The sequence below is a fragment of the Dama dama genome, chromosome 14 (assembly GCF_033118175.1).
Source record: "Dama dama isolate Ldn47 chromosome 14, ASM3311817v1, whole genome shotgun sequence".
NCBI classification, from domain to species: domain Eukaryota; kingdom Metazoa; phylum Chordata; class Mammalia; order Artiodactyla; family Cervidae; genus Dama; species Dama dama.
Window position 1 is genome coordinate 56,309,088 of NC_083694.1, and position 16,182 is coordinate 56,325,269.

At 37.0% G+C, this 16,182-nt stretch overlaps 1 protein-coding gene across 4 annotated transcripts in view; it reads left to right on the forward strand.

The window, feature by feature from the left end:
• The window catches only part of RASAL2 (RAS protein activator like 2), a 383,912-nt gene that overhangs the window by 225,180 nt on the left and 142,550 nt on the right, over positions 1-16,182 (forward strand). The gene's annotated exons all lie outside the window — the stretch shown is intronic.

Here is a 16,182-nt window from a genome sequence, read left to right on the forward strand (position 1 = left end):
ACTGAAGCCATTTTCTTTGTGTAATTCCCTTCTTTACCTCCTCCCTCCCCTACAGCCTGTTCTCATGTGATTGAATTTCTGCTAAATGCCCACCGTCCTTCTAGTCCTCCTAACTTTAACTTACTCATTTGTTTCTACATAGATATCTTAATAACTACCCATTGTATCTCTTCTAGGTTCTCTCTTCTTCTTTCTATGTATCTCCTTTCACTGCTTGTTCAGCATTATCTTCTTAAAAGCCCTACTTGAATCATATTTCTTTTCTTTTTTCTTTTTTTTTTAAGTTATTGTTGGCTCTTTTTTTTTTTTTTTCTTTTAAGTATTTACTTATTTGGCCATGTTGGATCTTAGTTGTGGAACACGGGGTCTTCAGTCTTCCTTGGGGCTTGCAGGGTCTTTAGTTGCTGCACGGGCATATGGGATCTAGTTCCCTAACTAGGGATCGAACCTGGGCCCCCTGCATTGGGAGGGTGGAGTCTTGGCCACTGGACCATCAGGAAAGTCTCATATTACTTTATTTCTTTAAACAGTTTTTACAGAATCTCTGTTGTCTATAGGATAAAATTAGAAATTGCAATGACACTAAAGGTTCTCTGTGTCTGACCAGACTTGACTCTCTCACACCATCTTTTTTTTACCCATCACAGATTCTCTAGGTTCTCTGGGCTCACAGGTTTACTTAAGGTTCCCCAGGCATTCTCATACTTGAGCTTCTGCTCACATTGGGCCATCAGCCTGATTGTTTTTCTTTGTTCTCTCATTCTACTTCCCTCATCTGTGATAATCACATTTGTCCTGAGGCCCAGCTAGATGTCTCCTCTTGGCGGTTGTTTCCTTTATTCCACTAATCAGAATTCATAGCATTTATCTCTGATAAGCAGTTTCTCTTTTACATCTAATACAGAATGTATGTCCTTACCCTTTTAATAAGTTGTTGGTGTGTATCTTCTTTACTAGATTGGAACTTCTTAGTTGACAAGACTGTAGCTTCACTTTGGTGTTGTCATGGCAACTGGCAGGTTTTGTGCATTGTTGCAGAATAAGTGAGTGACTGATTGTTGAGCAGATGACTGACATGAGACACATTAGAGAAACCCTTGCTTGACTTTTTCAGGTGAGACACTTCAAAGTAAAAGATAATCTTAGCTGTGGGAAATATTCTTTCCCTCTAGCCCCGCCGCAGGGGAAACCACATCCACTTCAGAGAAATATTTTTGGAATGAAATCAGAGAATTAGCATCATTGCGTGGCCACAAGGACTATAAACAGTTACTGCAGTCACCACTGTTGGTTCTGATAAGTGCGAAGTTGGTATGCACCATCGTCCGTGTTAACAGGTCGTAGCACTCTGTGCCTGGCTGCAGATGTCAGATCTGATCTCCTGGGCTATGCTGCTAGTTGATTGGAGGAGGGCATGGCAACCCCCTCTAATATTCTTTCCTGGAGAATCCCCTGGACAGAGGAGCCTGGCAGGCTACAGTCCATGGGGTCGCAAAGAGTCGGACACAACTGAAGTGATATAGCATGCATGCTAGTTGATATTGTAACCATAGTGGTTGGTGTTCGTGCGCATGACACCTATGCTTTTTTTTTTCTAAACAATTTTGTTAGTAGCAAATAGCTTTTATTAAATATTATCTTGCTCCTATACAGAATGGTAAGAGAAAATACATCCTTTTAATAACAGAAAATGATCTTTTTAAAAAAATTATTTTATTTTTTGCTGCACCGAGTCTTGTTGACTAAAAAAAGATGTACAACTTCAAAGTTGTGAGTTAAGTTTTGTTTGGGGCAAAATGCGGACTGCAGCCCAGGAGGTAGCATAGCTCTGAGAGACTGCTCCAAAGCAGCAGTGAGGGAAAGTCAATATATAAGGTTTTGGTGAAGGGGGAGTTCAATACCATGAAGCACTCATTTTATAACAGGTTTTTTGTTAGTCATGAGGATCTGATGTCGCTATGAAGGGGTTTAGTGCTTCTCTAGATATGAGGAGATGAAGGGATTGAGGTCATGAAATATGTTCCTGAAAACATCCAACTATGTAAAGACCTGTCTCACCAATTTCCCTGGAGCACAGAGTGCCTCACTCCACCCTGAACTCCCTTGAGGGTTGTTGAAGGTCAACAGCCATAGCAGCATGGGGTTCAGTCTCCATGGAGGCAGGTGGCAAATGCCTTTGTTGTTCAGTTGTTGACGATGCTCTTGCTAAGTGCCAGTTTGTAGTTGACAGTCTTCATTGCTCTATACAGTCTTTCTCTAGTTGCGGTGTGAGGGCTTTTCCTTGCAGTGGTTTCGCTTGTTGTGGAGTATGGGCTCTAGGTGCACTAGCTCAGTAGTTATGGCTCTCAGGCTTAGTTGCCCTGCAGCATATGGGATCTTTCTGGACCAGGGGTCAAACCTGTGTCTTCTGCATTGGCAGGCAGATTCTTAACCACTGGACCACCAGGGAAGTCCAGACAATTTATCCTTTATGTTGCATTGCAACTTGATAGCACAAACGTGTGTGCTATTGTTGGAGTTTCGGTTATAAGATAAATTAGTGTATCAAAATCGCAAGAGCAGATTTAGCAGTTACTTCATAGATAGGAAGTTTATTGTGGTAGGAAAGAAAGTGCATGCCTGTGATTGGAACTCTCTGTTCTCTCTGGAAGCGTTGCTTTATTAGAAGCACTCATGGGCAGTGGAAATGGCACAAGGTTTGAAGTTACCCTAACTGGCTTCAAATTCCACCTCTTCTCATCGTTAACCTCAGCCTCAGCTTCCTTATCCAATGAGATTTTTATTATGGTTTGAAAGAAGAATGCAAGACCAACAACATAAATTTTGATTTGAGACAAACTTCAATTCTCTCTGACTCTTACAAAACCATGGGACCAGTGAGATAATGGAGTAAGTGTTATATTTCTCATTTTGCTTGGACAGGTTCAAATTAACCCAATAAAGAAATTTGAGGTGTGGCATCTTAGAAAACATCCTGTCTCTGTATCTCATGACTTTACTCATTTGTTTTTCCATTTTTACTTGCACAGTTTGGCAAATTCCTTTCTTCTAAAGTACAGCCGTAATTCACCATTCTGTTATGTAACTTGAGGTAGAAAGATGGGAGTGGAGTTGTTTACAGTGCGTCTTGAGGTTTAATTTTGAGACTTAATCTTGGCTTTTGACTGCTATAGGAACTTTTCCAAAATGAAAAAATATATGATTTGGATAAGTTGAGCAAAATTATCTAAACATTGCTTACTTTAGTTGCACCAGTGGTCTCTCTCTCCCCTATCCCCCATCTCTCCCTCCCTCTCAGTTTCCTCTTCCATCCCTCCCCATTCTTTTTCTTTTTGGAGAGGGGGGAGAAGCAGGGAACAAGTTTAACTTGGCTACTTACAAAAGCCTTTTTAGTTTATATTTCAAACAGAAGGATTTGTAAATGGAACATCTAGTTGTGTTTGTGTCCAAAACAGACTGAAGCTGCCTCCAGGGATGAAACCTGTTTTGTTATGACCCTACGGGCTTCCCGGGTGGCTCAGTGGTAAAAGAACCCACCTGCCAGCGCAGGAGACACAGGAGATGCTGGTTCCATACCTGGGTTGGGAAAATCCCCTGGAAGAGGAAACGGCAACCAACTCCAGTATTCTTGCCTGGGAAATTCCACGGACATAGGATCCTGGCAAGCTACAGATCATGGGGTCGCAAGGAGCCCAACACAGATTTGTGACTGAGCACACACACATGCCTGCTCTTGGCACTCACCTGCCATCTAATTTCTGTAGTAACAATGCTTAAGAGAGGAAGTTCCCGTTTCTCATAAAGCTGTTGTGTCTGTTTGGATTGTTCTGGTTAATTTCTTTACTGTGAAATGTACAGCCTATTTTCTTTTTCTTTGTCTTCAGAAATTTACAGGTTAACTGTTTTCCATTTTAATTGATAGTTAATATATCACAACAGGAAATTCCCATTTTTTCCATCTTTTCCTTTTGCTTGCAAAATAATTTTGATTGTGTTTTGCTTTTTTTTTTTTCTAATTCTGCAGAGTAGAAAATGACAAGATAAACTCAAGGTAGGAAAGAATAAAAAGAAGGGATGGGAAGGAAATAAAAAAAACTTGAAATAGAGAACTGGTAATACAGATTATTATTTTATGTCAGTTTATTTTTCAACTTAGAGGTCTTTCAGTTTTTTCCCTTTTACTTTAGTCAAAGTAGTGCCATCAGAATCAAAAGCATATTTAAACAAACCTTTTGTAGTTAATTTTTAAAAGTAGAAATTGTAGGAAGTATCCAGATGTGTGTTAGGAACCAGATGATCTAGGAAGGGAGCCAGTGAAACAATACATTGGGAGTGACTGAAGTAAGTAAGAGAGAGAAAAATACATTTACAAGAAGACTATCATCAGCAGTACACAAAAAAACAGATAAAAATAGCCATGGAGTAGCCACTGAAAGCTAGAAAGTTCCACAGTGGTAGATAAGCCTCCCAAAAAAGAAACCCCTTGAAGAATAGGAGTGAGGGGAAAACGTGGCCTCTTCTATAAGTGGATTCATCACATAAGTGATGTAGCATAGGGTCATTGGTAAAGATGGGCTTTTTGTAACTAGATGTGTTTCTTTGGTTAATAAATTAGAATTATACTAAAATTTTCATAAGCTTTCCTAAGACTTAGCAGTGAGTTTGACTTCTACTCTTTTGTATTTACGCCTAAATAATATATTCCTGTATCATATTATTACTTGCCTTAATCAGTTCCCACTGTGATAAGAGGATACCATGGAGTGGGTGGTTTGAACAGCAAACAGATTTAATGTCTGCTAAGAGCCCTCTTCTGGGTTGCAGGCTGTTGATTTCCTGTATGCTAACTCATGGTGGGAAGAAGGCATGGGAGCTCTCTGGGGTCCCTTTTATAAGGGTACCAATTCTGTTCATGAGAACTCCTCCCTCATCACCTAATTACCTCCTGGAGGCCCCAACTCCTGATCCCACCATGCTGGGGGTTAGGATTTCAACACATGAATTTTGGGGGGACACTATTTTTGTATATCCAAGTTTAGTTGCTTTCATTGAGGACCTCTTAGTAGCTTTTGTAAAAGCACAGTGTATTCTAGTGCCCATTTATATTTGAAGGTATATTTTTGAAACTGTATTTCAAGCTAAACCATCTGTGAAGTGACAGAAGGGGAATATCGAAAAGGACAATTCTTGAGGACAATATTGGAAAGGACTCTTGAGGCTAAAAAGTGTTTTTAAATTAGAAACTAGATATAAGAAAACTGTTAAAATGCCATAGAGACTGTAATTAATAACGTCATGATCTGTTGTTGAATCTGAAGGCATAAAGGGCAGGAAGACAATGGGGTGGGTAGGAATGAGGTGGGGTACAGAATCTAGAGAGTGGTATGAGTGGGGAAGGGGGCAGAAGATCGTTATTATGTATGAGACAACCAGAGAAAAACAGCACTATTTAAGGGATGTTTTGTCAAGATCTGAAAGAAAAATTGCCAGAATTGTAGATAGGTTATGAGTTTCCACATTAAATGAGTCTTCAAAGCACTCAGCATAGTGAATAAACAAACACCTATTTCAAAGCACATCTTTGGGAAATTTCAAAGCATCTTTGATGAGGAGGACCTTCTAAGAGTTTTCAGGAATTGAAAACAGAAATAAAATTATGCTATACGACATTTGAACAAGAGTGGCATCGAGTTCTTGACAGTAATGTTGGAGGCTAAGACCACAGAGTAGTGCTGTTAAAGTTCCAACTGAACATGACTTCTAAACTGAAACTGTATTTCAAGCTAAACGATCTGTCAAAGTGACAGAAGGGGAAGATCGAAAAGGACAAGAAGACGACAGAGAAAATCCCCAAAATATTGGTGGAAGGAAGTCCCGGGATGGCAGCTGGAGAGCTGAGAGAGTGTCCAGTCCAAATTGGAATAAGGGGATGGAAGGGTTTTAGGCACTTCTCAATTTAATCTCAACTTTTCTAGATAATATTCTTACAGCACCAGGTTTTATTTAGAAATGTTGAGATAAATGCCATAAGAAAAGGCTAAAAATTAAAAGAAAGAATGCCTTTGGTGGGCTGCTGGGTTTTTTTTATTAGCTTATTTGATTTTAAGTATAGTTGTTATTTTTCCCACAATGTACATCTATTAATAAAGTAATGTGTAGTTTAAGGAAACAACCTTCTCTGAATGTGTAAAATCAGCATGATAGTTACTACTTTATAGGGTTCTATAAAAAAGGATATTAAAATTAAGTTCCCCAGCAGAATGGTGGCACACATTGGGTGCTCACTGAATGTTTGTTTCCTTTTTTCAGTCAGTTTTGCTGTATTTTCTATGAAAAAAAAAATCTTAAGTTCCAAACAAGTCAATGTCTGAACATATTTAAAAGCCAACTAGTTTTTAAGTAGTGCACTGAAATTTCAGACTTTAAGTATAAATTATGTATTGTTTAATAGACCATGACAAGCATTCTACATTCCAGATTTTTCATGAAAACAGCTCCTTTCATTAAAAAAAAGTCACAGATAGTAAAAATGTAATCAGAAATGAAGTACACACCCCAAAATTATTTTGACAAAATTTAACACCCTTTCTTTCAACCACTCTGGATATACTTCTTGCTATTAATAGTATAGGAAAAATCTATCTCCAGTAATATTTAGATCAGTGTTTATTATATGTTAATGTATTTTGGTTGATAATATTGTTGACTAAATTGCCTTATCAGAGTCATTTGTGGCAGAAAAAATATAAATGTTGTTGGCTACTAAAGTGAAGGCACGGATGGGAATCCACCTGCCAATGTGGGGGACCGGGGTTCAATCCCTGGTTGGGGAAGATTTCACATGCCACAGAGCAATTAAGCCCTGTGTGCCTCCGCACTGAAGCCTGCATGGTAGGCTACAGTCCATGGGGTCACATAGAGTCGGACATGACTGAGCGACTTCCCTTTCCTTTCCTTTCACAGATTTTATCACCTGATGGCAGTTGCAGGGGGGGTGTGCTAGATCATGTTATAAACGCATTAAAAGTGTTCTCTGATCAAAGAATTAAGGGTAAAAATGGAAGGAAAGCATAAATGGAAGGAAAAGAAAACAATTTAGACAGTCTACGGCAATGATAGCTTGTAAATGATAGCTGGTAAATGAAGAAATCCATACAGATATTTATCACAAAGCTTTTTGAAGGAAAGATGCCATGTCAAATCAGGGATGAATGATTTTAATTGTTCTCACACAACCCCCCTTCCCTGCCTTTTACAGCCTCCCTCACCCAAACACACAAAATACTATTTTTATTTTGTTTTAACAAACTCTTATATAGTGGTTTTTGCCAGGGATTATTCTAAGCATTTGGCAAATAAATATTTACTTACTAAACTCTATTAGCTAGGTACTATTATTATCCTTGTTTGTTTGCTTTTTAAATATTTAATGAAACCAAGGTGGTGCTTTTCCAGGAATTCTGTAAGTAGTGAATGGCACTGCTGGTATTTGAACCTGGTGATCTGTCTGGCCCTAGAGTTAGTCCTATGAACCTCTATGCTCTTTCTGCTGCTTGCCTTGGAGTGATGAACAAAAGAGGAAGAGTCCTCTACTCCGGGGTCCTATGATGCTGTCAATGGTTATTTCCTTATACCATAAAAAAAATAAATTTATTAGCAGAGTTGTCCGTTTTACTGTCACTTAGTAGAAAATAATGTGCAGTAGTTTATTCAAAAATATAAAAACAAAATATTAAGGTTTTTGTTGCTGCTGGCAGTTTTGGGAATAACTGTGATGAATGAAATTCTGTTTATACTAAAGATGCAACTTCACGCATCATTTAGAGAACTTATTTACCAAGAACATGTTCAGCACTTAATAGCACTCAATAAATACTGAGTCTAATTAAACAGTGAACAGGGATGCACTATATGTTTACAGCATTTTCCAATTCATCATATTCTTTTTAATTTCATGTTTGCTTGGGTATGGTGTAGAATTTAAAATATGTATCATAAATGTCTTAGGAAATTTTGAATGTTTTATGTGTTTTTGAATGATTATTTAAATTATGTGACAGCTGATGGTACAGGGTAAAGCATGATCCATAATAATTATATTTTACAAACTCATTTTGCCCTAAAACTTCTCTAAGGACAAAGTATATCCTTAATTAAAGTCAGTGTTGTGGCCTTTCTTTTGCCAATGAAATAGAAACCACTGTATTTATTTCCTAACATGAGGGGGAAAGGAATATTTCCAGTTCTCATACACAGACATCCCTGTTGTTACTTCTCTGGATGGCCTCCTGAGAGATCTACTAATGGGAGTGTGAATCTGTCCTTAGTCACCAGTGACTATTTCCTTAGCAAATTCATTAACCTCTCTTTTATATCTCAATTTGTAACCCCAGTAAATTAACAGTTAAGTATTAGACTTCCCTGAAATATAGCTCTTTTTCACTCATTTCTTCTATCAGTATGACATTTAAAGACCAGTATGTTAAACAGGTTATTTAGATTTAGATTTAAATTCATTTAAAAACCCAAGCCATGTATGCTCTGATTTTATTACATCTTAGGGCAGATTTATCTATTGATAGTAACCACTGTTGAAGATAGGTTAAAGAATATAGTTCAAGCATATTATCGTAATTCTTGAATATGTTAAAAAAAACAAATTTTTTGTTTTTTATTGGGGTACGTCACTACTGTCACTGAAACAAATCTCTCAGAGATGATTTTCAAGTTTTTCAATGGTTTTTAGCTTCAGCAATAGTAAATTTAGATGCCGTGTTTTATTGCCAAGAGAAAATATGTTATCCACTATGACGGATAGAAAAAATTGTTATTAAAGCAGATGGTAAATCCTTGAATGTAGTGTTTTAGTTGCTGAACCACATGGTATTTTTTTTGTTTGTTGTTTTTTGGTTGGATTGCTGGTTTAAAATTGACTGTGTGCCTTGTCTCATAATTCTGTGCCTTTTCTATCATGGTGTTTACCTTTTCTGGAAGACTAACTTATTTCTTATTATGTAGAACTTTATTTGATAATTATAAATTTCTTTAACTGTATGTACAGATGTTTAGAAGTTTTAACTTCTTGAAGTTATTTTTTATATTTACTGATATTTTCTAAATGAAAAAATGATTATTTATGGAGTTATTTTCATATCCACAGTGTTTTACATTTTGGCAGATCATTCATCTCAGCTTTTAAAATAAGATAAAAATCTCATATTATTACTTAGGAACTTTCAAATATAACCCTTCTCAAAAAATAGGGGGAACATATATGTATTTCAAAATGTAATATTTCAAATGAAAATGTAAAGAGACTAATATCATAAAATGGGATAGAGTTGCCCTCTTGGAGCCTAGAATAAAATTAAATAAAAGGGTCTAATTTTTATTACTGTCACCATCCTAATGGTTCAGAAGTACTGAATAGAAGTACCACTGATTAATTTCCCCCTTGCTTAAGGATTTAAGTTTTCTTTGGGGAATGGATTTTCTATTAAAAAATAATCTGAGCCATCTTTTAATAAATTGAATCTATTTGACATATAATATTATATAAATTTAAGGTGTACAGCATGTTACTTTGATAGCATTTATGTATTGTAACATGATAGCCATTGTTGCACTATTTATCACCTTATGTAATTGTGATACAATTTTGTTGCCTGTATTTATTATATGTGCATTAGATCACTGTGGCCTGTTTAAACACTATCCTTTGCAAGTTTGTACCCTTAAACATCAGTTTTATCCCCTCAAACCCATCCCCTGGTAACCACCATTATTATCTGATTGTTTGAGTTTGACATTTTAGATTTCACATATAAGCTTATGTCATACAGTATTGGTCTCTCTCTGACTTACCTCGCTTATCAAACTGTGTTCAGGATCCTTGCATGTTGTCAGAAATGTCAGGCTATCCTTCTTTCTTACTGCTGAATAATAATTCATTGGTACGTAAACCATATCGTATTTATCCATTCATCTGTTGATGGGCATTTAGGTTGTTTCTGTATCTTGAATATTGTGAATAAAGCTGCAATAAGTGTGGGAGTGTATATATTTCTTAAAAACACTGTTTTCATTTCCTTTGGGTATGTATTCAATAGTGGAGTTACTAGACTATATGGTAGACCTGCTTTTAACTTTTTGAGGAACCTTCATATTGTTTTCCATGCTATGGAACCAATTTATATTCCCATCAGTAGTGTATGAGGGTTCCTTTTTTTTTTTTTTTTTTTGGTTAATGGCATCCTTACCAGAACTTGTTCTCCCTTGTCTTTTAGATGATGACCATTTTGACAGGTGTGAGGTGATAATATTTCATTGTAGTTTTGATCTGCATTCCCCTCCTGATGTGATATTGTGCATCTTTTCATGTGTCCGTTGTCCATTTTGATGTCCTCTACTTCACAATATATCTCTTGCAGTTCTACTAGACTTTAGCTTGCTTCAGATAGTTGTAAGAGAATAATGGAAGTAATAAATAAAGTCCACTTAACCTGCATGCTGCAGTAGTATTTGGATTTTATAGTACATGTATATGTTATTGTGTCAGTGATATGCAAAATATGACTGTACTGTAATATTTTTTGCTTTTCATAAGTAGGTTTATCAAAACAGTAACCCACACTTGCAAATATTCTTTAAAATTAAGGCAAGAGCAAATGCCTAATGACATACTTTTACTGAAACCAAATGTTATCTGCATTATATGGGGAAAGTGGACTAAAAATTCTTCAGTTGTGACAGTAGATGAGCTTAACAGGAAATCAACAAGCTGAGCAGATAGTTATATTTTCAAAGGCACTGAAGAAAATTAGTTTTTGATGGCTTTATTAAAGTTCAGTTTAAGCTCTTAAATGAGGAGAGCCAATGTCATAGGCATGTCCTTGGCTCTGTGAACACATTGAGATCTCCATTAATATCCAGGCCTGTCCCAGAATTCTTTTAGTTGCTTTTTGTTGTTTGTTAGTGAATTTTTTCATAGAAATAGAAGTGTTGCTTTTGTTTCCATAGTATGTTGTTTACTCATACACTGAAAGTAGAAAAAGATTTGCTTGGAGTTTTCTACATAAGTTTTTTGTTTGTTTTTTTCCTTTGAAATATGGTCCTATTTCTATAAGAGCCTGACTGTTGAGAAAGGTGACTGATGTGTGAGTTTTGCCTGCTCTTTGTAATGCTTTCTCCTGGCCAGTGGCCACTTCAGGTAAGCAAATGCAATCCACTAAATCATCTTTGCTGGAAAAGCAAGGCAATGCTCTAATGCCTAGCCAGGAGTTGTAGAGACATTGTGCAGCTACCAGAATGGTCACTTGTTTGGCATGTGCCTTCTCTAAGCACTCGTGAGTGTTTGCTAACCATCCGACTAACAGGTCCTCGGTCCCTATGATGCCTTTTTTTTTTAATCAAAAGAGAAGTTTGCCTTGTGGTCCCATCATATACAAATAAAATCAAATAAAAAAATTAGAATTTCAGTGGTATTTTTGAATAAGTGGGTGACTGTGATATTTGTCATTCCAGTTATAAACAATGATTTCCTTTTCTAATACGAACTCTGAAAAGAATGCAGTGGGAAGGCCACAGCATCAGAATGTTAGTCTGGTTTTTGAGGAGACATTAAAAGAAACTGTGTTTGTGGTTAGAGGAAGCTGTGTTTCTGATCATCTATCTGTTCAGAAGAGGGAGTGTGCATATAGAGTGATGCACACCTTAGCATGCATGTAGAGTGATGTACACCTCAGTTTGACTGCTGTTGGTATGTGTATCTGCTTGGAAGAGGAGACAACATACATTAACAGGATTTTTTGTTTGCTCATTTTTAAATTTGTTAATAAGAAAATGGATGTGCAAGTAACTTAATTATATTCAACTAGCTTAATTTTTGTGCCCTTTAATTTTCAGAAAATCATGCACCTATGGTTTTAGACTTTCTTAATGGCTATCATGGGGCTTTCCAGGTGGCTCAGTGGTAAAGAAGCTGGTAAAGGCAGCTTCTTTACCACATGGGTTTGATCCCTGAGTCAGGAAGATTCCTCTGGAGAAGGAAATGGCAACCCACGCCAGTATTCTTGCCTGGAAAGTCCCATTGACAGAGGAGCCTGGTGGGCTACAGTTCTTGGAATTGCAAAGAGTTAGACACAACTTAGTAACTAAAAAGCAATAACAAATGGCTGCCACATTGATGTCTATACCTGTACCAAAGTCAGAATTCCCTAATTACTTTTGTAAAGGGTAGGGAAAAAATATACTATCCATATTCTTTAAAGTTCATAAAACTAAGACTATTTGATTGATTCATTACTAGGAAAAAAATATCCTAGCCTTCTGAAAACAAAACCAATATTTGTTGACTCTGAGCTTGGAAAGTCACAGAGAAACAGCCTTCAGTAGTCTACTTACACCTGTTTTCAAGCCATTTGTTTATTTAGCAAATATTTACTAAGGATTTATTGTGGGCAGACACTGTACCAGTTCCAAGAAGGACAAGAAGAAAGTGCTATGTTAAGTTATAATAGAACCATAGTTTGACAAGATGATGACCAAATTTTGAATTTGATTTAGCTCTTATTTCTGTTTGAATTATAATATGGCTTTTCAGAATCAGAAAAGACATTTAAAATTATCTACTCCAACCCTTTGTCCAGTGTTTGAAACTTTCGTATTATTCATTTGATCATTGCTGATATTTGACTGTTTTTGACTTTTCAAAAATGGCATTTTCATGTAGTTCAACCTAATGGAACTATTATTAAGTACAGAGTTTGCTCATGACAGTATAAGATGGGTTAGTCAAGACAACCCTATCAAACTGTGTGTATGGGGAGAAATGTAAAACCAGATATTGACAAAATAGTGGCTATTTGCAGAAATAAAATGGCTCAAGTGCCTTCATCTAATCAGAATGAAGATTCTGGGTGCTGAATTAAGGGTTCATCTTGTGTGATCCATTGTATCATCTCAAACCTTCACGCTCTACAAGACTCTTAAAACCCACGAGGGATATTCTGCATGGACATGGGTTTCAGTTGCTTTGTAACTTGAGTTTGGGGCTAGAGGATGAGCCATTTACCCAGGGGCCCCCAGCTTCTTAGAGAACACCTTCCTGGCGTTGTAGTTGAAGATGTTCCTGGTCTCTCCAGTCCCTTCCTCAGGAGCTGTGTTTCCCTGGCTTTTGCAGCAGAACACATGGCTGTGGGTTCATAGCCGTTTAAAGTTACTTCGAAAATCAACATCTAGGGATCAGGATTTCACCTAGTATAAGACAGACCTAATTGGGTAAATGATGAAATGACTATTTGCCCTTACGATTGGCTTCAGTTAGTTACTTGAACTCACACATTCCTGTGTCACTTACACAGAAGTGCTAGCTTCTGGCATCAGAAAAATGGGTCTGCCTATGGTGTGTGTCCTCAAGTTACTGTACACACACCTCAGTCTAAGTACTTTAAAAAGGTTTGGTAAATGAAATATATTCTTTCATTCATCCATCCATCCAAGCATCACGTATTACGTACCTGTTAAGCCAGGCACTGTGTTAGGCTCTAGTGATAAGCTGAAAACAAGAACAAGCCCCTTCATCTACCTCATATTCTGATGGTGAAATGAGACATTAAACATCAGTACAAGTATAATGTTAGATAATGATGAAAGCTATAACGAAAAACTAGTAGAGAGTAAAATAATAGTACAAAGGAGAATGTAATCATCTCTGCATAGGAAATGAGGTAAACCACCCTAAGAATATAATTTTAAATCTGAGTTTTGAAGAGTAGATAAAAGTATGACAGGCAGACCAGGCAAGGAAGAAACTTCTAGATAGAGAAGCAGCAACAAACAGTAAGGCTGGAAGACATAAAGCAGGAGATTACAAATAGGAATGCATATTTGTAAAAAAGATGTAGTATAGGAATAATAAAATATGGTATATAATATCCTTTGAAGAATGTTGAAATAATGTCATATTTGGATATGCAAAAAATTGTTTCCTTGAGAGTACTTCTCAGATTTACTCAAGTATCAGAACTCCAGGTAGTATTAAAAGTGCTCTTTGCAGAACTCAATAAATTATTGTTCTAATCCACCTTCAAATATCTGAAAATGTCATTATTGATCTGAATTTGGAACTGTTCCAGGCATCTTTAAGGTTGATTAAGAGTAATAGATTCTAACATTTTAAAACATATTCAAGAAGAAAAATCTCACTTGTGAGAAAATCGAATACATGAACTTTCTCTGTCATTTTGGGAAAGATTGCTATTCTTTTTTTTTAATCAGACTAATGACTTCTAAATTTTTTTTAATTGATTAATTTAGTTTTAGCTGCACCCGGTCATTTTTGCTGTGCTCGGGCTCTCTCTAGCTGCCACCAGGGGGCCGCTCTCTAGCTGTAAGTACATAGGCCTCCCATTGCACTGGCTTCTCTTGTTGCAGAGTGCAGGCTTGTTAGTTGCGGGGTGCGGTCCCAGGTGCCTTACGGCACATGGAATCTTCCCCCAACAGGGATCGAACCCGTGTCCCCCGCACTGGCAGCCAGATCTTAATCACTGGACCATCAGAGAAACCCGCTGTTCTTTTTTATCATCAGAACCTGAGTGTTGTTCAGTAGCATAGTTTGAGAACTGCTGCCACAGTTATTCATCAGATGGGCAGCCAACCTGAGCGGGAAGCGTCAAGGAATCACTGTCTCTTGTAGCAGGCAGCCCCTTCGGAAAGTCCCTTTCAGTGGCTCTGACTTCCTTTTATTGAGCTGAAATCTCTCTCCCTGATAATTTAGTCTCACCGTGTAGACTCTAACTCTTGGAGATAATGACGGAAATCGTGACCTATTTTTTAGAAATATTCTGAGGAATAATAAGTAAAAATAATCTCAGTGTACTTTGCACTGCTTTAAGGTTGATTATAAATGAGGCTGGGCTTCCCAGGTGCCTCAGTGGTAAAGAACCTGCCTGTCAATGCAGGAGACATGGGTTTGATCCCTGGGTCAGAAAGATCCCCTGGAGAAGGGAATTGCAACCCATTTCAGTATTCTTGCCTGGGAGAATCCCATGGACAGAGGAGCTATGAAGGCTACAGTCTATGGGATTGCAAAAGAGTCGGACATGACTTGGCAACTAAAACAATAACGAAACACATGAGACAGATAATGACGAAGGTTAAGCTCACCTGGGTGTGCAGAGGGTAGGAGGTGTTGGTGTTTTGTTTTATAGAGGGCAAGGTGGGAGTCTGTGGTCTCTTAAGTCTTCATAATCAGACTTGTAGTTTGTTCTTTCTGTATAACGTTTTGTTTATGTCTTTTCTCCCTCTATCATTCTTATTTGAGTAGCCATAGGGTTTACAGGAATAGTTCTTCTGAAGTAGAAATACGAAACCCAAAGTAAAAGAGGAAAATGCAGGGTTAGAGTATTATGATCCTTGAAGTAAAATGAAACCCGATAACTAAAATCAAATTATGATGGAATTAAAGGAGACTATGCATCATTGGAACTTAGAAAAAAGGGGAGAGGAAATAGGGTGCTGAAGATACATATACATTCATATTTATCACACATATATGTACATACATACAAATATATCTGTGTGAAAACATATTGATTGTATATGAGAGATATATTACATTTAATATATATATGTACAAACACGTAAATAGAGGTAAAATAAATGTATTTCCATCAGCTGTTTGTTAAATGGAAGAAAACGGATTGAAACTGTGCTCCTCTCATGTCTGTCCTGTTCCACTGTCTGAAGTGGCAGGTGGAATCTGCTCAGTAATTCAAAGAGTGAATTTTTTAATTGATCAATCCTGACATGCTAACCTCAGCAACCAAGCAGCTGCATAGTGTGTTAGCTCATCATACCAATAATGAATATTACGTCATTGACCTGCCTCCTTTTTTTGGAATGTAGAGAAAAACAAACCCTAGAAATATCTCAGATTTTCAAGCAAACCAAAACAATGACTGAGCATACTGATTCTATCTGTAGTTTCATCACGCTTACTGACTAATCAGTTAGGAACCATTCTGTTTATAAAATTAATTTTTAATTATAGTTTATTTTTAAAATGAAGTTCTAGCTTAAGACCTGAATGAAAAGTTTCAGAGAAATTAAGTTTTTCTTTTTCTAAATTTAAAATATTACTGTTGTGATAAAGTGATGCACTGAGTGACTTTAAGATAGCAA